At 50.3% G+C, this 26,009-nt stretch overlaps 1 protein-coding gene across 9 annotated transcripts in view; it reads left to right on the top strand.

Annotated features, from left to right (window-relative positions):
- Window positions 1-26,009, top strand: part of smoc1 (SPARC related modular calcium binding 1) — a 375,226-nt gene that overhangs the window by 318,318 nt on the left and 30,899 nt on the right. The gene's annotated exons all lie outside the window — the stretch shown is intronic.

Below are 26,009 nucleotides of genomic sequence, written 5' to 3'. Positions count from 1 at the left end.
CTAGTTGTACTGCCCTGTCCTGTTACTGGGAGGTCACCAGCTAGTTGTACTGTTACTGGGAGGTCACCAGCTAGTTGTACTGCCCTGTCCTGATACTGGGAGGTCACCAGCTAGTTGTACTGTTACTGGGAGGTCACCAGCTAGTTGTACTGTTACTGGGAGGTCACCAGCTAGTTGTCCTGTTACTGGGAGTTCACCAGCTAGTTGTACTACCCTGTCCTGATACTGGGAGGTCACCGGCTAGTTGTCCTGTTACTGGGAGGTCACCAGCTAGTTGTACTGTTACTGGGAGGTCACTGGCTAGTTGTCCTGATACTGGGAGGTCACCAGCTAGTTGTACTGTTACTGGGAGGTCACTGGCTAGTTGTCCTGATACTGGGAGGTCACCAGCTAGCTGTCCTGTTACTGGGAGTTCACCAGCTAGTTGTACTGCCCTGTCCTGATACTGGGAGGTCACCAGCTAGTTGTACTGCCCTGTCCTGTTACTGGGAGGTCACCAGCTAGCTGTCCTGTTACTGGGAGGTCACCAGCTAGTTGTCCTGTTACTGGGAGGTCACCAGCTAGTTGTACTGCCCTGTTACTGGGAGGTCACCAGCTAGTTGTACTGCCCTGTCCTGTTACTGGGAGGTCACCAGCTAGTTGTACTGTTACTGGGAGGTCACCAGCTAGTTGTACTGTTACTGGGAGGTCACCAGCTAGTTGTACTGCCCTGTCCTGTTACTGGGAGGTCACCAGCTAGTTGTACTGTTACTGGGAGGTCACCAGCTAGTTGTCCTGTTACTGGGAGGTCACCAGCTAGTTGTACTGCCCTGTCCTGTTACTGGGAGGTCACCAGCTAGTTGTACTGCCCTGTCCTGATACTGGGAGGTCACCAGCTAGTTGTACTGCCCTGTCCTGTTACTGGGAGGTCACCAGCTAGCTGTCCTGTTACTGGGAGGTCACCAGCTAGTTGTACTGCCCTGTCCTGTTACTGGGAGGTCACCAGCTAGTTGTACTGCCCTGTCCTGTTACTGGGAGGTCACCAGCTAGTTGTACTGCCCTGTCCTGATACTGGGAGGTCACCAGCTAGTTGTACTGTTACTGGGAGGTCACCAGCTAGTTGTACTGCCCTGTCCTGTTACTGGGAGGTCACCAGCTAGTTGTACTGCCCTGTCCTGTTACTGGGAGGTCACCAGCTAGTTGTACTGTTACTGGGAGGTCACCAGCTAGTTGTACTGCCCTGTCCTGTTACTGGGAGGTCACCAGCTAGCTGTACTGTTACTGGGAGGTCACCAGCTAGCTGTCCTGTTACTGGGAGGTCACCAGCTAGTTGTACTGCCCTGTCCTGTTACTGGGAGGTCACCAGCTAGTTGTACTGCCCTGTCCTGTTACTGGGAGGTCACCAGCTAGTTGTACTGCCCTGTCCTGATACTGGGAGGTCACCAGCTAGTTGTACTGTGTCCTGTTACTGGGAGGTCACCAGCTAGTTGTACTGCCCTGTCCTGATACTGGGAGGTCACCAGCTAGTTGTCCTGTTACTGGGAGGTCACCAGCTAGTTGTCCTGTTACTGGGAGGTCACCAGCTAGTTGTACTGTTACTGGGAGGTCACCAGCTAGTTGTACTGCCCTTTCCTGTTACTGGGAGGTCACCAGCTAGTTGTACTGCCCTGTCCTGTTACTGGGAGGTCACCAGCTAGCTGTCCTGTTACTGGGAGGTCACCAGCTAGTTGTACCTGTTACTGGGGGAGGTCACCAGCTAGTTGTACTGTTACTGGGAGGTCACCAGCTAGCTGTCCTGTTACTGGGAGGTCACCAGCTAGTTGTACTGCCCTGTCCTGTTACTGGGAGGTCACCAGCTAGTTGTACTGTTACTGGGAGGTCACCAGCTAGCTGTACTGTTACTGGGAGGTCACCAGCTAGCTGTACTGTTACTGGGAGGTCACCAGCTAGCTGTCCTGTTACTGGGAGGTCACCAGCTAGTTGTACTGTTACTGGGAGGTCACCAGCTAGTTGTACTGCCCTGTCCTGATACTGGGAGGTCACCAGCTAGTTGTACTACCCTTTCCTGTTACTGGGAGGTCACCAGCTAGCTGTACTGTTACTGGGAGGTCACCAGCTAGTTGTACTGTTACTGGGAGGTCACCAGCTAGTTGTCCTGTTACTGGGAGGTCACCAGCTAGCTGTCCTGTTACTGGGAGGTCACCAGCTAGTTGTCCTGATACTGGGAGGTCACCAGCTCGTTGTACTGTTACTGGGAGGTCACCAGCTAGCTGTCCTGTTACTGGGAGGTCACCAGCTAGTTGTACTGTTACTGGGAGGTCACCAGCTAGTTGTACTGCCCTGTCCTGTTACTGGGAGGTCACCAGCTAGTTGTACTGTTACTGGGAGGTCACCAGCTAGCTGTACTGTTACTGGGAGGTCACCAGCTAGTTGTACTGCCCTGTCCTGTTACTGGGAGGTCACCAGCTAGTTGTACTACCCTGTCCTGTTACTGGGAGGTCACCAGCTAGTTGTACTACCCTGTCCTGTTACTGGGAGGTCACCAGCTAGTTGTACTGCCCTGTCTTGTTACTGGGAGGTCACCAGCTAGTTGTACTGCCCTGTCCTGATACTGGGAGGTCACCAGCTAGTTGTACTGCCCTGTCTTGTTACTGGGAGGTCAAACACGATACCATCTGCAAGAACACAATCCCTGATCATGTGCTACTGAGAGGGTACAGAACAGAAAGGATATCTGTATTTCGTTCACTCTGTCTTTCTTTCTGTCTCAGTCTCCTCTCTCCTCCGTCCCTTTCCCTATCTTTCTCTCTCCTCCCTCCCTCCCTCCATCCCTTTCTCTCTCTCTCTCTATTCCTCCCTTTCTCCCTTTCTCTCTCCATTCCTACCTCTCTTGCTTTCTCTCTCACACCCTCGCTATTCCTCCCTTTCTGTCTCCCTCCCCTCTGTCTGTGTTGTTTTGTCTGGTGGGATTCCCTCCATTATTAATCCCTTCGGTCAGTGCTGTTGATTCTGGCCAGCTATGCCAACTCTCCTCTCTGTTCAGCCTGTAGACCAGTGGGCCTAGCGGAGTCTAGTGGAGCCCTGAGGAACCAAACAGAGTGCTGCAGAGAGCTGAGGTAATGTGTTTACTCTGGCCCAGCCCGGACTGGAGAACAGTGGCTCCTCGCACTGGAGCAGAGCAGAGCAGAGCGGGCATAACGTCAAGCGTTAGCGGGCCGAGGTCAGACCTGCCAGGATCAACATTAGGGGTGTTATGAGGAGGGCTGGGGGGGGCGTGGGGGGGGTCACTACTCTCTCACCTACATGTTTTGTGGCCTGAAGCTAAATGCTGTTTATAAAGAGTCAGTTTTATTGGATATACCACTCAGGACTCAATCTGGGCTGTTGATTTGTCTTTTGAGTTTTTTTTAGAGAGACTGAGAGAGACAGGGGGAAAAAAGAGAGACAGAGGGAGACAGAGGGAGAAAGAGAGAGACAGAGGGAGAGAGAGGGAGAAAGAGGGAGAGAGACAGGTGGAGAAAGAGAGAGACAGAGAGAGACAGAGAGAGAGAGACAGAGGGAGAGAGACAGAGAGAGAGACAGAGAAGAGAGAGACAGAGGGAGAAAGACAAGAGAGAGAAAGAGAGAGACAGGTGGAGAAAGAGGGAGACAGAGAAAGGAGAGACAGAGGGAGAGAGAGACAGGGGAGGAGAAAGAGAGAGACAGAAAGAGAGAGACAGAGGGAGAGAGAGAGAGAGAGACAGAGGGAGAAAGAGAGAGAGAGAAAGAGAGAGACAGAGAAAGAGGGAGAAAGAGAGAGAGAGACAGGTGGAGAAAGAGAGAGACAGAGGGAGAGAGAGGGAGAGAAAGAGGTCAGAGAGAGAGACAGGTGGAGAAAGAGAGAGACAGAGGGAGAGAGGGAAGAGGAGACAGAGAGAGAGAGAGGCAGGTGGAGAAAGAGGGAGAAAGAGAGACAGGTGGAGAAAGAGAGAGACACAGAGAGAGAAAGAGTGAGAAAGAGAGAGAGACAGGTGGAGAAAGAGAGAGACAGAGGGAGAGAGACAGAGAGAGAGAGACAGGTGGAGAAAGAGGGAGAAAAAGAGAGACAGATGGTGACAGATGGAGAAAGAGAGAGACAAAGGGGGAGACGGAGAGAGAGACAGCGAGAGACACAGAGAGAGACACAGCGAGAGAGACAGCAAGAGAGACAGCGAGAGACACAGAGAGAGACACAGCGAGAGAGACAGCAAGAGAGATAGGGGGGAGAGAGAAAGAGAGGGTGTGATAGAGAGAGCCAGAGAGGCATGAGTCTCAGAGGCTGTATAGCTGTGTAGATACCATTTCTTTGTGGATGTTGATGTGTGCTTGGGCTTATTGTCTTGCTGAAAGATCCACCTTTTGACAAATGTCAGCCTCCTAGCAGAGGCAACCAGTTTTTTTGGTTAAAATGTCGTGGTACTGGGTAATGTTCATGATGCCATTGACCTTAAAGGGACATTTTGCAAAATGATGCCGTTGACCTTAAAGGGACATTTTACAAAATGATGCCGTTGACCTTAAAGGGACATTTTACAAAATGATGCCGTTGACCTTGAAGGGACATTTTACAAAATGATGCCGTTGACCTTAAAGGGACATTTTACAAAATGATGCCGTTGACCTTAAAGGGACATTTTACAAAATGATGCCGTTGACCTTGAAGGGATATTTTACAAAATGATTTGACCTTAAAGGGACATTTTGCAAAATGATGCCGTTGACCTTAAAGGGACATTTTACAAAATGATGCCGTTGACCTTGAAGGGATATTTTACAAAATGATGCCGTTGACCTTAAAGGGACATTTTGCAAAATGATGGACATTTTACAAAATGATGCCGTTGACCTTAAAGGGACATTTTACAAAATGATGCCGTTGACCTTAAAGGGACATTTTACAAAATGATACCGTTGACCTTAAAGGGACATTTTACAAAATGATGCCGTTGACCTTAAAGGGACATTTTACAAAATGATGCCGTTGAAAAGGACATTTTACAAAATGATGCCGTTGACCTTAGTCATTTACAAAATGATGCCGTTGACCTTAAAGGACATTTTACAAAATGATGCCGACCTTAAAGGGACATTTTACAAAATGATGCCGTTGACCTTAAAACCAGCATTTTACAAAATGATGCCGTTGACCTTAAAGGGACATTTTACAAAATGATGCCGTTGACCTTAAAGGGACATTTTACAAAATGATGCCGTGACCTTAAAGGGACATTGATGCCTTGAAAGTCAAAGGGACATTTTACAAAATGAATGATGGATGCCGTGACCTTAAAGGGACATTTTACAAAATGATGCCGTTGACCTTAAAGGGACATTTTACAAAATGATGCCGTTGACCTTAAAGGGACATTTTACAAAATGATGCCGTTGACCTTAAAGGGACATTTTGCAAAATGATGCCGTTGACCTTGATGAAGGGATACTTCGGGATTCGGTGATCTTTTCTCCAAAGATGGGTGGTTAGTCATTTATAGTCTTATAAAAGTATACATAGTAATCTGTGTTTTATACATTTGTACATATTACTGATAATTGATTTTTAAGTTTCAAGTTTTAAAGTCACATGCACAAGTACAGTGAAATGCCTTTCTTGCAAAGTCAAAACAACAACAATGTAATAAATAATAACAAAACAAACACACAAGAAATATGAAATACACAATAAAGTAAGAAGGTAAGCATACTATATACAGGACATATGTAAAAAGTAAGTTCAATACCATATTAACAATTTGCAGGTACAATGGAGTGATGGAGGTAGATATGTATAGGGGGAAGGGGACAGGGATAGTGGAGTGATGGAGGTAGATATGTATAGGGGGAAGGGGACAGGGATACTGGAGTGATGGAGGTAGATATGTATAGGGGGAAGAAGACAGGGATACTGGAGTGATGGAGGTAGATATGTATAGGGGGAAGGGGACAGGGATACTGGAGTGATGGAGGTAGATATGTATAGGGGGAAGGTGACAGGGATACTGGAGTGATGGAGGTAGATATGTATAGGGGGAAGGAGACAGGGATACTGGAGTGATGGAGGTAGATATGTATAGGGGGAAAGGGACAGGGATACTGGAGTGATGGAGGTAGATATGTATAGGGGACAGGGGACAGGGATACTGGAGTGATGGAGGTAGATATGTATAGGGGACAGGGACAGGGATACTGGAGTGATGGAGGTAGATATGTATAGGGGGAAGGGGACAGGGATACTGGAGTGATGGAGGTAGATATGTATAGGGGACAGGGATACTGGAGTGATGGAGGTAGATATGTATAGGGGACAGGGACAGGGATACTGGAGTGATGGAGGTAGATATGTATAGGGGACACAGGATACTGGAGTGATGGAGGTAGATATGTATAGGGGACAGGGACAGGGATACTGGAGTGATGGAGGTAGATATGTATAGGGGACAGGGATACTGGAGTGATGGAGGTAGATATGTATAGGGGACAGGGACAGGGATACTGGAGTGATGGAGGTAGATATGTATAGGGGACAGGGATACTGGAGTGATGGAGGTAGATATGTATAGGGGAAGGAGACAGGGATACTGGAGTGATGGAGGTAGATATGTATAGGGGAAGGAGACAGGGATACTGGAGTGATGGAGGTAGATATGTATAGGGGACAGGGGACAGGGATACTGGAGTGATGGAGGTAGATATGTATATGTATAGGGGTAAGGTTACAGGGATACTGGAGTGATGGAGGTAGATATGTATAGGGGACAGGGATACTGGAGTGATGGAGGTAGATATGTATAGGGGACAGGGACAGGGATACTGGAGTGATGGAGGTAGATATGTATAGGGGACAGGGATACTGGAGTGATGGAGGTAGATATGTATAGGGGGAAGGGACAGGGATACTGGAGTGATGGAGGTAGATATGTATAGGGGGAAGGAGACAGGGATACTGGAGTGATGGAGGTAGATATGTATAGGGGAAGGAGACAGGGATACTGGAGTGATGGAGGTAGATATGTATAGGGGAAGGAGACAGGGATACTGGAGTGATGGAGGTAGATATGTATAGGGGGAAGGTGACAGGGATACTGGAGTGATGGAGGTAGATATGTATAGGGGGAAGGGGACAGGGATACTGGAGTGATGGAGGTAGATATGTATAGGGGACAGGGATACTGGAGTGATGGAGGTAGATATGTATAGGGGGAAGGGGACAGGGATACTGGAGTGATGGAGGTAGATATGTATAGGGGACAGGGACAGGGATACTGGAGTGATGGAGGTAGATATGTATAGGGGAAGGGACAGGGATACTGGAGTGATGGAGGTAGATATGTATAGGGGAAGGAGACAGGGATACTGGAGTGATGGAGGTAGATATGTATAGGGGGAAGGGGACAGGGATACTGGAGTGATGGAGGATAGAGTCCTGTCATGTATAGAGTCCTGTCAGTGTCAGTGTGACGAGTCCTGTCAGTGTGTAGAGTCCTGTCAGTGTGTAGAGTCCTGTCAGTGTGTAGAGTCCTGTCAGTGTGTAGAGTCAGTGTGATAGTCCTGTCAGTGTGTAGAGTCCTGTCAGTGTGTAGAGTCCTGTCAGTTTGTAGAGTCCTGTCAGTGTGTAGAGTCCTGTCAGTGTGTAGAGTCCTGTTATCAGTGTGTAGAGTCCTGTCAGTGTGTAGAGCCCTGTCAGTGTTTAGAGTCCTGTCAGTGTGTAGAGTCCTGTCAGTGTGTAGAGCCCTGTTATGTGTAGGGTCCTGTCAGTGTGTAGACAGTGTGTATAGTCCTGTCAGTGTGTAGAGTCCTGTCAGTGTCAGTGTGTAGGGTCCTGTCAGAAGGTCCTGTCAGTGTTTAGATCCTGTCAGTGTGTATCCTCTCGGTGGTAGAGTATGTCAGTGTGTAGAGTCCTGTTATCAGTGTGTATTGTCTGTCAGTGTGGAGTCCTGTCAGTGTGTAGAGTCCTGCCAGTGTGTAGAGTCCTGTCAGTGTGTATAGTCCTGTCAGTGTGTGGGTCCTGTCAGTGTGTAGAGTCCTGTCAGTGTGTAGAGTCCTGTCAGTGTGTAGAGTCCTGTCAGTGTGAGTGTGTAGAGTCCTGTCAGTGTGTAGAGTCCTGTCAGTGTGTAGAGTATGTCAGTGTGTAGGGTCCTGTCAGTGTGTAGAGTCCTGGAGGTGTATGTATAGGGAAGGGACAGTGTGTAGAGTCCTGTCAGTGTGTAGAGGTCAGTGTGTAGAGTCCTGTCAGTGTGTAGAGTCCTGTCAGTGTGTAGAGTCCTGTCAGTTTGTAGAGTCAGTGTGTAGAGTCCTGTCAGTGTGTAGAGTCCTGTCAGTGTGTATCCTGTCAGTGTGTAGAGTCCTGTCAGTGTGTAAGTCCTGTTAGTGTGTAGATCTGTCAGTGTGTAGAGTCCTGTCAGTGTGTAGAGTCCTGTCAGTGTGTAGAGTCCTGTCAGTGTGTAGAGTCCTGTCAGTGTGTAGAGTCCTGTCAGTGTGTAGAGTCCTGTTAGTGTGTAGAGTCCTGTCAGTGTGTAGAGTCCTGTTAGTGTGTAGAGTCCTGTCAGTGTGTAGAGTCCTGTCAGTGTCAGTGTGTAGAGTCCTGTCAGTGTGTAGAGTCCTGTCAGTGTCAGTGTGTAGAGTCCTGTCAGTGTGTAGAGTCCTGTCAGTGTGTAGAGTCCTGTCAGTGTGTAGAGTCCTGTCAGTGTGTAGAGTCCTGTCAGTGTCAGTGTGTAGAGTCCTGTCAGTGTGTAGAGTCCTGTCAGTGTGTAGAGTCCTGTCAGTGTCAGTGTGTAGAGTCCTGTCAGTGTGTAGAGCCCTGTCAGTGTGTAGAGTCCTGTCAGTGTGTAGAGCCCTGTCAGTGTGTAGAGTCCTGTCAGTGTGTAGGTCCTGCCAGTGTGTAGAGTCCTGTCAGTGTGTAGAGTCCTGTCAGTGTGTAGAGTCCTGTCAGTGTGTAGAGTCCTGTCAGTGTGTAGAGTCCTGTCAGTGTCAGTGTGTAGTGTCCTGTCAGTGTGTAGAGTCCTGTCAGTGTGTAGAGTCCTGTCAGTGTCAGTGTGTAGAGTCCTGTCAGTGTGTAGAGTCCTGTCAGTGTGTAGAGTCCTGTCAGTGGGTAGAGTCCTGTCAGTGTGTAGAGTCCTGTCAGTGTGTAGAGTCCTGTCAGTGTGTAGAGTCCTGTCAGTGTGTAGAGTCCTGTCAGTGGGTAGAGTCCTGTCAGTGTGTAGAGTCCTGTCAGTGTGTAGAGTCCTGTCAGTGTCAGTGTGTAGAGTCCTGTCAGTGTGTATAGTCCTGTCAGTGTGTAGAGTCCTGTCAGTGTCAGTGTGTAGAGTCCTGTCAGTGTGTAGAGTCCTGTCAGTGTGTAGAGTCCTGTCAGTGTGTAGGGTCCTGTCAGTGTGTAGAGTCCTGTCAGTGTGTAGAGTCCTGTCAGTGTGTAGAGTCCTGTCAGTGTGTAGAGTCCTGTCAGTGTGTACCTGTCAGTGTGTAGAGTCCTGTTAGTGTCAGTGTGTAGAGTCCTGTCAGTGTGTAGAGTCCTGTCAGTGTGTAGAGTCCTGTCAGTGTGTAGAGTCCTGTCAGTGTGTAGAGTCCTGTTAGTGTGTAGAGTCCTGTCAGTGTGTAGAGTCCTGTTAGTGTGTAGAGTCCTGTCAGTGTGTAGAGTCCTGTCAGTGTCAGTGTGTAGAGTCCTGTCAGTGTGTAGAGTCCTGTCAGTGTCAGTGATCCTGTCGGTGTGTAGAGTCCTGTCAGTGTGTAGGGTCCTGTCAGTGTGTAGAGTCCTGTCAGTGTGTAGAGTCCTGTCAGTGTCAGTGTGTAGAGTCCTGTCAGTGTGTAGAGTCCTGTCAGTGTGAGAGTCCTGTCAGTGTCAGTGTGTAGAGTCCTGTCAGTGTGTAGAGCCCTGTCAGTGTGTAGAGTCCTGTCAGTGTGTAGAGCCCTGTCAGTGTGTAGAGTCCTGTCAGTGTGTAGAGTCCTGCCAGTGTGTAGAGTCCTGTCAGTGTGTAGAGTCCTGTCAGTGTGTAGAGTCCTGTCAGTGTGTAGAGTCCTGTCAGTGTGTAGAGTCCTGTCAGTGTCAGTGTGTAGTGTCCTGTCAGTGTGTAGAGTCCTGTCAGTGTGTAGAGTCCTGTCAGTGTCAGTGTGTAGAGTCCTGTCAGTGTGTAGAGTCCTGTCAGTGTGTAGAGTCCTGTCAGTGTGTAGAGTCCTGTCAGTGTGTAGAGTCCTGTCAGTGTGTAGAGTCCTGTCAGTGTGTAGAGTCCTGTCAGTGTGTAGAGTCCTGTCAGTGTATAGAGTCCTGTCAGTGTGTAGAGTCCTGTCAGTGTGTAGAGTCCTGTCAGTGTCAGTGTGTAGGTCCTGTCAGTGTGTAGAGTCCTGTCAGTGTGTGAGTCCTGTCAGTGGTGTGTAGAGTCCTGTCAGTGTGTAGAGTCCTGTCAGGTGTAGAGTCCTGTCAGTGTGTAGGGTCCTGTCAGTGTGTAGAGTCCTGGTGTGTAGAGTCCTGTCAGTGTGTAGAGTCCTGTCAGTGTGTAGAGTCCTGTCAGTGTGTAGAGTCCTGTCAGTGTGTAGAGTCCTGTTAGTGTCAGTGTGTAGAGTCCTGTCAGTGTGTAGAGTCCTGTCAGTGTGTAGAGTCCTGTCAGTGTGTAGAGTCCTGTCAGTGTGTAGAGTCCTGTCAGTGTGTCGAGTCCTGTCAGTGTGTAGAGTCCTGTCAGTGTGTAGGGTCCTGTCAGTGTGTAGAGTCCTGTCAGTGTGTCGAGTCCTGTCAGTGTGTAGAGTCCTGCCAGTGTGTAGAGTCCTGTCAGTGTGTAGAGTCCTGTCAGTGTGTAGGGTCCTGTCAGTGTGTAGAGTCCTGTCAGTGTGTAGAGTCCTGTCAGTGTGTCGAGTCCTGTCAGTGTGTAGAGTCCTGTCAGTGTGTAGGGTCCTGTCAGTGTGTAGAGTCCTGTCAGTGTGTAGAGTCCTGTCAGTGTGTAGGGCCCTGTCAGTGTCAGTGTGTAGGGTCCTGTCAGTGTGTAGAGTCCTGTCAGTGTGTAGAGTCCTGTCAGTGTGTAGAGTCCTGTCAGTGTGTAGAGTCCTGTCAGAGTGAGTGTGTTGGGCCCAGTCAGTGTGTAGAGTCCTGTCAGTGTGTAGAGTCCTGTCAGTGTCAGTGTGTAGTGTCCTGTCAGTGTGTAGAGTCCTGTCAGTGTGTAGAGTCCTGTCAGTGTGTAGAGTCCTGTCAGTGTCAGTGTGTAGTGTCCTGTCAGTGTGTAGAGTCCTGTCAGTGTGTAGAGTCCTGTCAGTGTGTTGAGTCCTGTCAGTGTGTAGGGTCCTGTCAGTGTGTAGAGTCCTGTCAGTGTGTAGAGCCCTGTCAGTGTGTAGAGTCCTGTCAGTGTGTAGAGTCCTGTCAGTGTGTAGGGTCCTGTCAGTGTGTAGAGTCCTATCAGTGTGTAGAGTCCTGTCAGTGTGTAGAGTCCTGTCAGTGTGTAGAGTCCTGTCAGTGTGTAGAGTCCTGTCAGTGTGTAGAGTCCTGTCAGTTTGTAGAGTCCTGTCAGTGTGTTGAGTCCTGTCAGTGTGTAGAGTCCTGTCAGTGTGTAGAGTCCTGTCAGTGTGTAGGGTCCTGTCAGTGTGTAGAGTCCTGTCAGTGTGTAGAGTCCTGTCAGTGTGTCGAGTCCTGTCAGTGTGTAGAGTCCTGTCAGTGTGTAGGGTCCTGTCAGTGTGTAGAGTCCTGTCAGTGTGTCGAGTCCTGTCAGTGTGTAGAGTCCTGTCAGTGTGTAGGGCCCAGTCAGTGTGTAGAGTCCTGTCAGTGTGTAGAGTCCTGTCAGTGTCAGTGTGTAGTGTCCTGTCAGTGTGTAGAGTCCTGTCAGTGTGTAGAGTCCTGTCAGTGTGTAGAGTCCTGTCAGTGTCAGTGTGTAGTGTCCTGTCAGTGTGTAGAGTCCTGTCAGTGTGTAGAGTCCTGTCAGTGTGTAGAGTCCTGTCAGTGTGTAGGGTCCTGTCAGTGTGTAGAGTCCTGTCAGTGTGTAGAGTCCTGTCAGTGTGTAGGGTCCTGTCAGTGTGTAGAGTCCTGTCAGTGTGTAGAGTCCTGTCAGTGTGTAGAGTCCTGTCAGTGTGTAGAGTCCTGTCAGTGTGTAGAGTCCTGTCAGTTTGTAGAGTCCTGTCAGTGTGTAGAGTCCTGTCAGTGTGTAGAGTCCTGTCAGTGTGTAGGGTCCTGTCAGTGTGTAGAGTCCTGTCAGTTTGTAGAGTCCTGTCAGTGTGTAGAGTCCTGTCAGTGTGTAGAGTCCTGTCAGTGTGTAGAGTCCTGTCAGTGTGTAGAGTCCTGTCAGTGTGTAGAGTCCTGTCAGTTTGTAGAGTCCTGTCAGTGTGTAGAGTCCTGTCAGTGTGTAGAGTCCTGTCAGTGTGTAGAGTCCTGTCAGTGTGTAGAGTCCTGTCAGTGGGTAGAGTCCTGTCAGTGTCAGTGTGTAGAGTCCTGTCAGTGTGTAGAGTCCTGTCAGTGTGTAGAGTCCTGTCAGTGTGTAGAGTCCTGTCAGTGTGTAGAGTCCTGTCAGTGTGTAGAGTCCTGTCAGTGTGTAGAGTCCTGTCAGTGTGTAGAGTCCTGTCGGTTGTAGAGTCCTGTCGGTGTGTAGAGTCCTGTCGGTGTGTAGAGTCCTGTCAGTGTGTAGAGTCCTGTCAGTGTGTAGAGCCCTGTCAGTGTGTAGAGTCCTGTCAGTGTGTAGAGCCCTGTCAGTGTGTAGAGTCCTGTCAGTGTGTAGAGTCCTGTCAGTGTTTAGAGTCCTGTCAGTGGGTAGAGTCCTGTCAGAGTGTAGAGTCCTGTCAGAGTGTAGAGTCCTGTCAGTTTGTAGAGTCCTGTCAGTGTGTAGGGTCCTGTCAGTGTGTAGAGTCCTGTCAGTGTGTAGAGTCCTGTCAGTGGGTAGAGTCCTGTCAGTGTGTAGAGTCGTCCATGTCAGGTGTCAGGGCAACGTACACCCCAGAGGTTTAAGGCTTGGTGCCGCTGTCTGGTAATTACTAGTCGGCCAACTCAGGAGGGGTGAAGTGTACTGTAAAGATGGTGCTGTACTGTATGGCCACCGTTTCGCCAGCTCCGACCCAACTCTTGTGATTCTTTTGCCACTTTTTTAAACTTTATTTTCACAAAATGTACCCACAATCATTTCTTAAATCCGTCAAGAAATTTTGAACGTCAGATCGGCAGTTATACTTACCTCAATTACGACTTCGACTTCAACTCGTGTGCCCTTGTGCTCTTTCTGTAATTCCGACACAATTTGTAGGGTTTCCAAGAGGAAACGTCGGCATTACAGAGGCAGGAGAGGAGGCATCCTGGCCAGATTAAGGCAAAGGAAAAGCCGGACACCTCTTCCGTCCATTCTACTTAATAATAACATGTATTATCTCCCATCGCGGATGTACTACCAACAGGACTCTCTTAACTGCAATATTCTATACTTTTCTGAAATACGACTTTCGGCCAAGATACCCAGCATGTCTATCCAAGTCGATGGATTCTTCATTCACTGAGCGGACAGAACAGTGGAGTCGGGCAGACAGAACAGTGGAGTCGGGCAGACAGAACAGTGGAGTCAGGCAGACAGAACAGTGGGGTCGGGCAGACAGAACAGTGGGGTCGGGCAGACAGAACAGTGGGGTCGGGCAGACAGAACAGTGGGGTCGGGCAGACAGAACAGTGGAGTCGGGCAGACAGAACAGTGGAGTCGGGCAGACAGAACAGTGGAGTCGGGCAGACAGAACAGTGGAGTCGGGCAGACAGAACAGTGGGGTCGGGCAGACAGAACAGTGGAGTCAGGCAGACAGAACAGTGGAGTCGGGCAGACAGAACAGTGGAGTCGGGCAGACAGAACAGTGGGGTCGGGCAGACAGAACAGTGGATTCGGACAGACAGAACAGTGGAGTCGGGCAGACAGAACAGTGTAGTCGGGCAAACAGCACAGTGTAGTCGGGCAGACAGAACAGTTGGGTCGGGCAGACAGAACAGTGTAGTCGGGCAGACAGAACAGTTGGGTCGGGCAGACAGAACAGTGTAGTCGGGCAGACAGAACAGTGGAGTCGGGGAAATCGAGAAGGGGAGAGGTTTGCCTCTTCATCAACAACAAATGGTGTGCTTGCTCGAGCGCAGTGGAAGTCTGGACCCATTGTTCATCCGTCTTGGAATACCTGAAGGTCAAATGCCGACCCTTCTACCTCCCATTTCATCTGTTATCGTGACTGTTGTATACATTCCACCTCAGGACAAGAAAAACAACAAGCTGTCACTCAACGAACTCTACGAGGCTGTAAACAAGAAGGACAACTTACACCCAGAGGCTGCTTTTCTTGTTGCCAGTGATTTGAATTCAACGTCACTGAGATACGTAATGCCGAACTTCCATCAACACGTCTCCTTCACCACTAGGGGCGCTAGACCACTGTTACCCTACCCTCAAGTAGTAATCAAACAGACACTATTGGAATAAGGTAAAATCTTAATACACAGGCTCCGACACCCGACGCAGGTGGCAGGGGCTACAGTCCATTACGGATTACAAAGGAACATTCAACCGTGATCTACCACAAAAATATCTCTCTACCAGACGAACTCAATGCATTTTATGCACACTTCGACAGTAACAAGACCGTGCCGTGTATGAGGGTCCCCACCAAACCAGAGTAAGGTGTTTAATCAGGTCAACACTTGCAAGACTGCAGGGCCGGAGGGTATTCCAGGGCGTGTTCCCAGAGCCGAACAGCTGGCAGGCATATTCACGGCCATTTTCAACTTCTCCTTGTCCCAGTCTGTAATCCCCACGTGTCTTAAACTGACCACGCATTTGGTGTCCAGCATTTGGTGTCCAGATCATTTATGTTCCCAAGAACTCTTATGCTTCATGCCACAATTACTATTTTCCTGTAGCACTCACACCTGTAATCATGAAGGGCATCGAAAGGCTGGTTGAGAAACACATCAACTCCGTCATCCCAGACACAGTAGACCCACTCCAATTTGCATCCATAGACGACTCAATCTTAATTGAACTCCACACTGCCCTCACCCACCTAGATAAGAGGAATACCTTAAGTCAATGCTGTTCATTGACTACAGCTTAGCGTTCAACAACAATTTTTCTCTTCGAGCTCATCACCAAGCTTAGGACCCTGGGTATGAACAGCTCCCTCTGCGACTGGATCCAGGACTTCCTGACGGGCTGGCGCCCAGATGGTGAGAGTATAAACATCACCTCCACCACGCTGACCCTCAACACGGTGGCCCCTCAGTGGTGTGTTCTTAGTCTCCTACTTTACCCACAACTGCGTGGCCACGCACGACTCCATCACCATCATCAAGTTTACTGACAATACGACGGTGGTAGGCCTCTCGGCACAAATCATCACTGCGGTCATTGAGGCTATAGACTGCCTCAATGGTTTGGATCTATGCTAAGCACCCATGAAGCAAAAAATGTCAACTGCTACCGTGCCAAGTTTTCGACTGTGTTGGTTCAACCCTGGAAAAAGAGAGGAGATGCTGAGTACATTAGTTGAAGATGCAGTTTCCTATGGAGAACAAGTCAATTGGTTTTTGCATTTGGAGGTACAACGACCAAGGGCCAGTGGTGATGCAGAGGATGAGGAAGTACCTCGAAGACAAAGACAAGTCTTGGGACTCCTTGAAATCGTTCCCTATAGTCCGGAACTTGTTTTCCGGAGTACAGCACTACACTGCCCTTCAGTGCCTCAGTTGAGTGCCTTTTCAACTATGGTGGAAACCTGTTGACCCCACAGCAAATGTTCTGCAATTCTACTCATTTTATCAATGGGGTGTAGAGAAAATGTTGTCGTTTTAAAGCATGTTTTCTGCAATTCTACACATTTTGTCATGGGGTGTAGAGAAAATGTTGTCATTTTAAAGCAAGTTTTCTGCAATTCTATACATTTTGTCATGGGGTGTAGAGAAAATGTTGTCATTTTAAAGCAAGTTTTCTGCAATTCTATACATTTTGTCATGGGGCGGAGTGAAGATTTAGCAATTTTATAACTAATTTCATTCAATTCTAAACATTTTTCCATGTGGATGGAGGGAAATGTTTGCAGTTTTTAATATGATATCTGAATAAGACTGACTAACAAAATCAATGGGGGCCTCCCATCCGGTAATTCACTGATGATAACAAGTTTAGATAGCTGGCCGCTAAACTAATTTAGCAATCTACAAATTGTTAGCTGACACGGGCTAATTGGCAGACTATCAGTGACTGAAATAACAAGAGAAAAACTGATGATGCACAACCATATTTCGAAAAGGGCACCTTGTGATTCCTTCTAACTCGCAACATTAACATTAAGAACCCATACTAACCCCCCCCCCCAAAGAAGTATTTCTTTCTTCTTTCTTTTTCTGCCCATTTACGAATGTGTCATTCAATGTGTTTCTATGGGGTTCCACTTGTCCTGTGGCCCTTGTTAAAGGGAAACTCAACGTCATACTCATCACTCCCAGCACAACCCCAACATCAACATCATATGTGAAAATGGCGCGTTTGATGAATGTTTCCAATGACATCATCAGTGGGCGTCATGTGATTTTAACAAATTATGAGGAGGCATTGCCTTCTAATTGTTTTCTAATTGGTTGATGATGTCATTGGAAATGCTTACCTTCCTCTATCTTTTATTTTAATTTTATTATTTTCAAAACATGTTGATGTAGGCGTGGTGCTAGAGATGATGGATATGAAGTTGAAACATTTTGTAAAATGTCCCTTTAAGGCCAATGGCATCATTTTTCAAAATGTCCCTTTAAGGTCAATGGCATCATGAACATTACACAGTACCAGGACATTTTAGCCAAAAACGTGGTTGCCTCTTTCAAGAGGCTGAAACTTATCGTGGATCTTCCAGCAAGACAATAACCCCACGCACACAAAATCCACAAAGAAATGGTTAATTGACTACAAAATCTCAGTCTCCGGACTTGAACCCAATTGAAAACCTGTGGTTTGAATTGAAGAGGGACAGTCCATCTCATTGAAAACCTGTGGTTTGAATTGAAGAGGGACAGTCCATCTCATTGAAAACCTGTGGTTTGAATTGAAGAGGGACAGTCCATCTCATTGAAAACCTGTGGTTTGAATTGAAGAGGGACAGTCCATCTCACTCTCCGGACTTGAACCCCATTGAAAACCTGTGGTTTGAATTGAAGAGGGACAGTCCATCTCATTGAAAACCTGTGGTTTGAATTGAAGAGGGACAGTCCATCTCAGTCTCCGGACATGAACCCCATTGAAGAGGGCCAGTCCATCTCAGTCTCCGGACATGAACCCCATTGAAGAGGGCCAGTCCATCTCAGTCTCCGGACATGAACCCCATTGAAGAGGGCCAGTCCATCTCAGTCTCCGGACATGAACCCCATTGAAGAGGGCCAGTCCATCTCAGTCTCCGGACTTGAACCCCATTGAAGAGGGCCAGTCCATCTCAGTCTCCGGACTTGAACCCCATTGAACAGGGCCAGTCCATCTCAGTCTCCGGACTTGAACCCAATTGAAAACCTGTGGTTTGAATTGAAGAGGGACAGTCCATCTCAGTCTCCGGACTTGAACCCAATTGAAAACCTGTGGTTTGAATTGAACAGGGCCAGTCCATCTCATTGAAAACCTGTGGTTTGAATTGAACAGGGACAGTCCATCTCAGTCTCCGGACTTGAACCCAATTGAAAACCTGTGGTTTGAATTGAAGAGGACAGTCCATCTCATTGAAAACCTGTGGTTTGAATTGAAGAGGGACAGTCCATCTCAGTCTCCGGACTTGAACCCCATTGAAGAGGGCCAGTCCATCTCAGTCTCCGGACATGAACCCCATTGAAGAGGGCCAGTCCATCTCAGTCTCCGGACTTGAACCCCATTGAAGAGGGCCAGTCCATCTCAGTCTCCGGACATGAACCCCATTGAAGAGGGCCAGTCCATCTCAGTCTCCGGACTTGAACCCCATTGAACAGGGCCAGTCCATCTCAGTCTCCGGACTTGAACCCCATTGAAGAGGGCCAGTCCATCTCAGTCTCCGGACATGAACCCCATTGAAGAGGGCCAGTCCATCTCAGTCTCCGGACTTGAACCCCATTGAAGAGGGCCAGTCCATCTCAGTCTCCGGACTTGAACCCCATTGAAGAGGGCCAGTCCATCTCAGGATATCAAAGATCTGGAAAGATGCTGTAAAGAGGAATGGTCTCAGATCCCCTCCAAAGTGTTCTCCAATCTCATAAAACATTTTAGAAAAAAGGCTCAGTGCCGTTATCCTCGCAAGTTGAGATATTCAAAGGTATTGAAACTAGGGGTGCCAATAACTCCCAAAAAATTCAAAAGATTACTTGTTAATAAACAAAATGTATTTCGATTAGCAATTGTATTAGTATAAAATAATATTTAAAAAATCATTTTGGGCAGGAGATTTTATATAGTCTTTTTTACTCATATTTTTCAAGGGTGCCAGTAATTTCAGACCCAACAGTATATCTTTTTTTTTTAACCTTAATTTAACTAGGCAAGTCAGTTAAGAACAAATTCTTATTTTCAATGACGGCCTAAGAACAGTGGGTTCACTGCCTGTTCAGGGGCAGAACGACAGATTTGTACCTTGTCAGCTCGGGGATTTGACCTTACAACCTTCCAGTTACTAGTCCAACGCTCTAACCACTAGGCTACGCTGCCGCCTCTACACTCTAACCACTAGGCTACCCTGCCGCCTCTACACTCTAACCACTAGGCTACCCTTCTGGACATAGGTAGGCTGGCTGTCACTGTATTTAGTCATTCAGATATACCTAGATTTATGTTTCAGCCCACCTTGAATAACATTTAAGCTACCATGATGCTTTTAAAGGGATACTCGTGATTTTGGCAATGGCAAGCTTGCAGGTGCCCATAGACTTCCAGTCATTTGCGCTAACGCTAATTAGCATCGGCTCGCGAAACTACCTCTAACTTCCTCCATACTGGACACAGAGACATACAAATTGTATCCACTACTTCATCTGACTCTAAGTAAGTAGACATAATCCCGAAGCAAGTCTGGACGGGTTTGTCTGGAAGGGTTTACTAAATGTTAAATCTCAGCGAGCTCTGTCTGAGATTTGGATCTTTCCAGTGTTATTAACTGAAAGTGTTCTATGAGATATTTACAGTATCCTTGTCTGCTCATGAAGGATCCTGAGGGATGGTAGCTCTGAGAGAAGGAGAGCAAAGGATGATGGTAGCTCTGAGAGAAGGAGAGCAAAGGGGGATGGTAGCTCTGAGAGAAGGAGAGCAAAGGGGGATGGTAGCTCTGAGAGAAGGAGAGCAAAGGGGGATGGTAGCTCTGAGAGAAGGAGAGCAAAGTGGGGAGGGGGTCATGATGGTTGGGTGGGTCTGAGAGAAAGGCAGAGGGAGAGGAGGGAGGTAATGAGGGAAGAGGGGAGGGTGGGTGGGTCAGAGAGAAAGGCAGAGGGAGAGGAGGGAGGTAATGAGGGAAGAGGGGAGGGTGGGTGGGTCTGAGAGAAAGGCAGAGGGAGAGGAGGGAGGTGATGATGGGAACAGGGGGTGAGGAGGAGGAGGGTGAGCAGAAAGCACATCTGGGAGAGGCTCCTCCACATATTGGCAATGGCAAGGGGAACCATCTGAGTACCGTCTGTGTGTAAATGCCTACGGGCCTGTGTGTGTGGGTGTGGGTGTGGGTGTGTATTTTGGATCAGTAGATTTGTAGGACTGCTCTGGTCTCTCACATGTTCCCTGGTTGTTGGTTGGCATTGTTGTCCACTAGAGTTACTATTGAAGTATAATATTGTAGGTTCGGTTCCCAGCATTAATGCATTGGTTGGAACAGGAGAGGGGCACTCATCGTGTGACTCATTAATACTCTGACTGCTCTCATTCAGTAAGACACACACACACACACACACACACACACACACACACACACACACACACACACACACACACACACACACACACACACACACACACACACACACACACACACACACACAACACACTGTTCTTTCTGCCTCTATCCTGAATAACTAAAAGGGAGTGGGAAGGTCAGCATGTACCATCATATACTGAAGGACATAATGTACCATAATTTACTGAAGGGCAGCATGTACCATCATACACCAAATGACATCATGTACCATCATACACTGAAGGACAGCATGTACCATAATACACTGAAGGACATAATGTACCATCATACACAAAATGACACAATGTACCATCATATACTGAAGGACATAATGTACCATAATTTACTGAAGGGCAGCATGTACCATCATACACCAAATGACATCATGTACCATCATATACTGAAGGACAGCATGTACCATCATACACTGAAGTTCAGCATGTACCATCATACACTGAATGACATAATGTACCATAATATACTGAAGGGCATAATGTACCATATTTTACTGAAGGGCAGCATGTACCATCATACACCAAATCACATCATGTACCATCACACACTGAAGGACATAATTACCATCATACACTGAAGGACATCATGTACCGTCACTCACTGAAGGACAGCATGTGCCATCATACACTGAAGGGCAGCATGTACCATCATACACTGAAGGACATGATGTACCATAATATACTGAAGGACATGATGTACCATAATATACTGAAGGACATAATTACCATAATATACTGAAGGACATAATTACCATAATATACTGAAGGACATAATTACCATAATATACTGAAGGACATAATTACCATAATACACTGAAGGGCAGCATGTGCCATCATACACTGAAGGACAGCATATACCACCCATCATATACTGAAGGACAGCATGTACCATCATACACTGAAGGACAGCATGCACCATCATACACTGAAGGACAGCATGTGCCATCATACACTGAAGGACAGCATGTACCATCATACACTGAAGGACATCATGCACCATCATACACTGAAGGACAGCATGTACCATCATACACTGAAGGACAGCATGTACCATCATACACTGAAGGACAGAATGTACCATCATATACTGAAGGACAGCATGTACCATCATATACTGAAGGACAGCATGTACCAACCATCATATACTGAAGGACAGCATGTACCAACCATCATATACTGAAGGACAGCATGTACCAACCATCATATAATGAAGGACAGCATGTACCAACCATCATATACTGAAGGACAGCATGTACCATCCATCATATACTGAATGACAGCATGTACCATCATATACAAATGCATTGCCAGATTTGTACTTTTCCAGGGACTTTAGACCATGACATATTGTGTCGATGGAACCACCTGTCATGTTTTTGATCATAGTTTTACATCTGAGATAGATCATTTCAGAATAGTCTGTTCTCTAGTTACGGGGTCAAATGTTAAGGTAGTAGACCCTGTACGTCCTGGCAACAGTATGCAGTGTGTGGCTGACTGTGTTCTCCTCTCCTCCTCCTCCTCCTCCACCCCAATCTGTCCTTTGTGCTCCTCAGCCTGAATAGGACACGGTGGTGGTTGTTTCTCCCCTCTCTCCGTAGTCTATGTGTCTGTGTCCTGACTGGCTGTCTGTCTGCCTTCAGACCTGACTGAATGAATGGGGGGCATTATGAGCAGAGCAGGTTTGGCTGCCGGCCCCATGTCTCCAGAATCATTAGAGATCCTGTCCCTCTCCTTGCCCGGTGCCCAAGTTCTACAGTACAGTAATGAGTCCACTCAGTGTGTTTTAATTACTCGTGACGGCAGTCTGCTGTTGATGTAATTTTCTCTGTGTATTAAACTTCTAACTGGAGCTGGGGCACTGGGGTACTGGGGTACTGGAGCACTGGGGTACTGGAGCACTGGGGTACTGGGTACTGGAGCTGGGGTACTGGAGCACTGGAGCACTGGGGTACTGGAGCTGGGGCACTGGGGTACTGGGGTACTGGAGCTGGGGCACTGGGGTACTGGGGTAATGGGGTACTGGGGTACTGAAGCACTGGGGCACTGGGGTACTGGAGCACTGGGGTACTGGAGCACTGGGGTACTGGGTACTGAAGCACTGGGGCACTGGGGCACTGGGGTAATGGGGTACTGGAGCACTGGGGTACTGGAGCACTGGGGTACTGAAGCACTGGGGTACTGAAGCACTGGGGCACTGGGGTACTGGAGAAAGGGGGTACTGGGGTACTGGAGCACTGGGGTACTGGAGCACTGGGGTACTGGAGCACTGGGGTACTGGGGTACTGGGGGGGTACTGGAGCACTGGGGTACTGGAGCACTGGGGTACTGGAGCACTGGGGTACTGGAGCTGGGGTACTGGAGCACTGGGGTACTGGAGCACTGGGGTACTGGAGCACTGGGGTACTGGAGCACTGGGGTACTGGATCACTGGGGTACTGGAGCTGGGGTACTGGAGCACTGGGGTACTGGAGCACTGGGGTACTGGATCACTGGGGTACTGGGGTCCTGGTGCACTGGGGTACTGGAGCACTGGGGTACTGGATCACTGGGGCACTGGAGCTGGGGTACTGGAGCTGGGGTACTGGGGTACTGGAGCTGGGGTACTGGAGCACTGGAGCACTGGAGCTGGGGTACTGGAGCTGGGGTACTGGAGCTGGGGTACTGGGGCACTGGAGCACTGGGGTACTGGGTACTGAAGCACTGGGGCACTGGGGCACTGGGGTACTGGGGTACTGGGGTACTGGGGAGCTGGGGTACTGGGGTACTGGGGCACTGGGGTACTGAAGCACTGGGGCACTGGGGTACTGGGGTAATGGGGTACTGGGGTACTGGAGCACTGGGGTACTGGAGCACTGGGGTACTGGAGCTGGGGTACTGGAGCACTGGGGTACTGGAGCACTGGGGTACTGGAGCACTGGGGTACTGGATCACTGGGGTACTGGAGCTGGGGTACTGGAGCACTGGGGTACTGGAGCACTGGGGTACTGGAGCACTGGGGTACTGGAGCTGGGGTACTGGAGCACTGGGGTACTGGAGCACTGGGGTACTGGAGGAGCACTGGGGTACTGGAGCACTGGGGTACTGGATCACTGGGGTACTGGAGCTGGGGTACTGGAGCACTGGGGTACTGGAGCACTGGGGTACTGGATCACTGGGGTACTGGAGCTGGGGTCCTGGTGCACTGGGGTACTGGAGCACTGGGGTACTGGAGCACTGGGGTACTGGAGCTGGGGTACTGGGGTACTGGAGCTGGGGTACTGGAGCACTGGAGCACTGGAGCTGGGGTACTGGAGCTGGGGTACTGGAGCTGGGGTACTGGGGCACTGGAGCTGGGGTACTGGGGTACTGGAGCACTGGGGTACTGGGGAGCTGGGGTACTGGGGTACTGGGGTACTGGGGAGCTGGGGTACTGGGGTACTGGGGCACTGGAGCTGGGGTACTGGGGTACTGGAGCACTGGGGTACTGGAGCTGGGGTACTGGAGCACTGGGGTACTGGAGCTGGGGTACTGGGGCACTGGGGTACTGGGGTACTGGAGCTGGGGTACTGGAGCACTGGAGCTGGGGTACTGGGGTACTGGAGCTGGGGTACTGGAGCTGGGGTACTGGAGCACTGGAGCTGGGGTACTGGGGTACTGGAGCTGGGGTACTGGGCACTGGAGCTGGGGTACTGGGGTACTGGAGCTGGGGTACTGGGGGAGCTGGAGCACTGGGCTACTGGAGCTGGGGTACTGGAGCACTGGGGTACTGGGGTACTGGAGCACTGGGGTACTGGGGAGCTGGAGCACTGGGGTACTGGAGCTGGGGTACTGGGGCACTGGAGCTGGGGTACTGGGGTACTGGAGCTGGGGTACTGGAGCACTGGGGTACTGGAGCACTGGGGTACTGGAGCTGGGGTACTGGGGTACTGGAGCACTGGGGTACTGGAGCACTGGTGCACTGGGGTACTGGAGCACTGGGGTACTGGAGCTGGGGTACTGGAGCTGGGGTACTGGGGTACTGGAGCTGGGGTACTGGAGCTGGGGTACTAGGGTACTGGGGAGCTGGGGTCCTGGAGCTGGGGTACTGGAGTACTGGAGCTGGGGTACTGGAGTACTGGAGCTGGGGTACTGGAGCTGGGGTACTGGAGTACTGGAGCTGGGGTACTGGAGCTGGGGTACTGGAGCTGGGGTACTGGAGCTGGGGTACTGGGGTACTGGAGCTGGGGTACTGGAGCTGGGGCACTGGGGTACTGGGGAGCTGGGGTACTGGAGCACTGGGGTACTGGAGCTGGGGTACTGGAGCACTGGGGTACTGGAGCTGGGGTACTGGGGTACTGGAGCTGGGGTACTGGAGCACTGGAGCTGGGGTACTGGAGCTGGGGTACTGGGGCACTGGAGCTGGGGTACTGGGGTACTGGAGCACTGGGGTACTGGGGAGCTGGGGTACTGGGGTACTGGGGTACTGGGGAGCTGGGGTACTGGGGTACTGGGGCACTGGAGCTGGGGTACTGGGGTACTGGAGCACTGGGGTACTGGAGCTGGGGTACTGGAGCACTGGGGTACTGGAGCTGGGGTACTGGGGCACTGGAGCTGGGGTACTGGGGTACTGGAGCTGGGGTACTGGAGCTGGGGTACTGGAGCACTGGAGCTGGGGTACTGGGGTACTGGAGCTGGGGTACTGGAGCTGGGGTACTGGAGCACTGGAGCTGGGGTACTGGGGTACTGGAGCTGGGGTACTGGAGCACTGGAGCTGGGGTACTGGGGTACTGGAGCTGGGGTACTGGGGAGCTGGAGCACTGGGGTACTGGAGCTGGGGTACTGGAGCACTGGGGTACTGGGGTACTGGAGCACTGGGGTACTGGGGAGCTGGAGCACTGGGGTACTGGAGCTGGGGTACTGGAGCTGGGGTACTGGAGCACTGGGGTACTGGAGCTGGGGTACTGGGGCACTGGAGCTGGGGTACTGGGGTACTGGAGCTGGGGTACTGGAGCACTGGGGTACTGGAGCACTGGGGTACTGGAGCTGGGGTACTGGGGTACTGGTGCACTGGGGTACTGGAGCACTGGTGCACTGGGGTACTGGAGCACTGGGGTACTGGAGCTGGGGTACTGGAGCTGGGGTACTGGGGTACTGGAGCTGGGGTACTGGAGCTGGGGTACTAGGGTACTGGGGGCTGGGGTCCTGGAGCTGGGGTACTGGAGTACTGGAGCTGGGGTACTGGAGTACTGGAGCTGGGGTACTGGAGCTGGGGTACTGGAGTACTGGAGCTGGGGTACTGGAGCTGGGGTACTGGAGCTGGGGTACTGGAGCTGGGGTACTGGGGTACTGGAGCTTGTTTCCTTATTAGGATGCCCCCAGTGGGGTACTGGAGCTGGGGCACTGGGGTACTGGGGAGCTGGGGTACTGGAGCACTGGGGTACTGGAGCTGGGGTACTGGAGCACTGGGGTACTGGAGCTGGGGTACTGGAGCTGGGGTACTGGGGTACTGGAGCTGGGGTACTGGAGCACTGGAGCTGGGGTACTGGAGCACTGGGGTACTGGGGTACTGGGGTACTGGGGAGCTGGGGAGCTGGGGTACTGGGGTACTGGGGTACTGGGGTACTGGGGAGCTGGGGTACTGGAGCTGGGGTACTGGGGTACTGGGGTACTGGGGTACTGGGGAGCTGGGGTACTGGGGTACTGGGGTACTGGGGAGCTGGGGTACTGGGGTACTGGGGTACTGGAGCACTGGGGTACTGGAGCACTGGGGTACTGGAGCACTGGGGTACTGGAGCTGGGGTACTGGAGCACTGGGGTACTGGAGCACTGGGGTACTGGAGCTGGGGTACTGGAGAACTGGGGTACTGGGGTACTGGGGTACTGGGGTACTGGGGTACTGGGGTACTGGGGTACTGGAGCACTGGGGTACTGGAGCACTGGGGTACTGGAGCTGGGGTACTGGAGCACTGGGGTACTGGAGCTGGGGTACTGGAGCACTGGGGTACTGGAGCACTGGGGTACTGGAGCTGGGGCACTGGGGTACTGGGGTACTGGAGCTGGGGTACTGGAGCTGGGGTACTGGAGCACTGGGGTACTGGGGTACTGGAGCACTGGGGTACTGGGGTACTTTGCCTCTTTGTTTTGACGTGGTGAACGTTCTTGTAAGTCAGTTATATATAGATGACATTAGCT

This window comes from Oncorhynchus masou, chromosome 21, assembly GCF_036934945.1.
Source record: "Oncorhynchus masou masou isolate Uvic2021 chromosome 21, UVic_Omas_1.1, whole genome shotgun sequence".
Lineage (NCBI taxonomy): Eukaryota > Metazoa > Chordata > Actinopteri > Salmoniformes > Salmonidae > Oncorhynchus > Oncorhynchus masou.
This window is presented reverse-complemented; position numbering and strand designations above follow the sequence as displayed.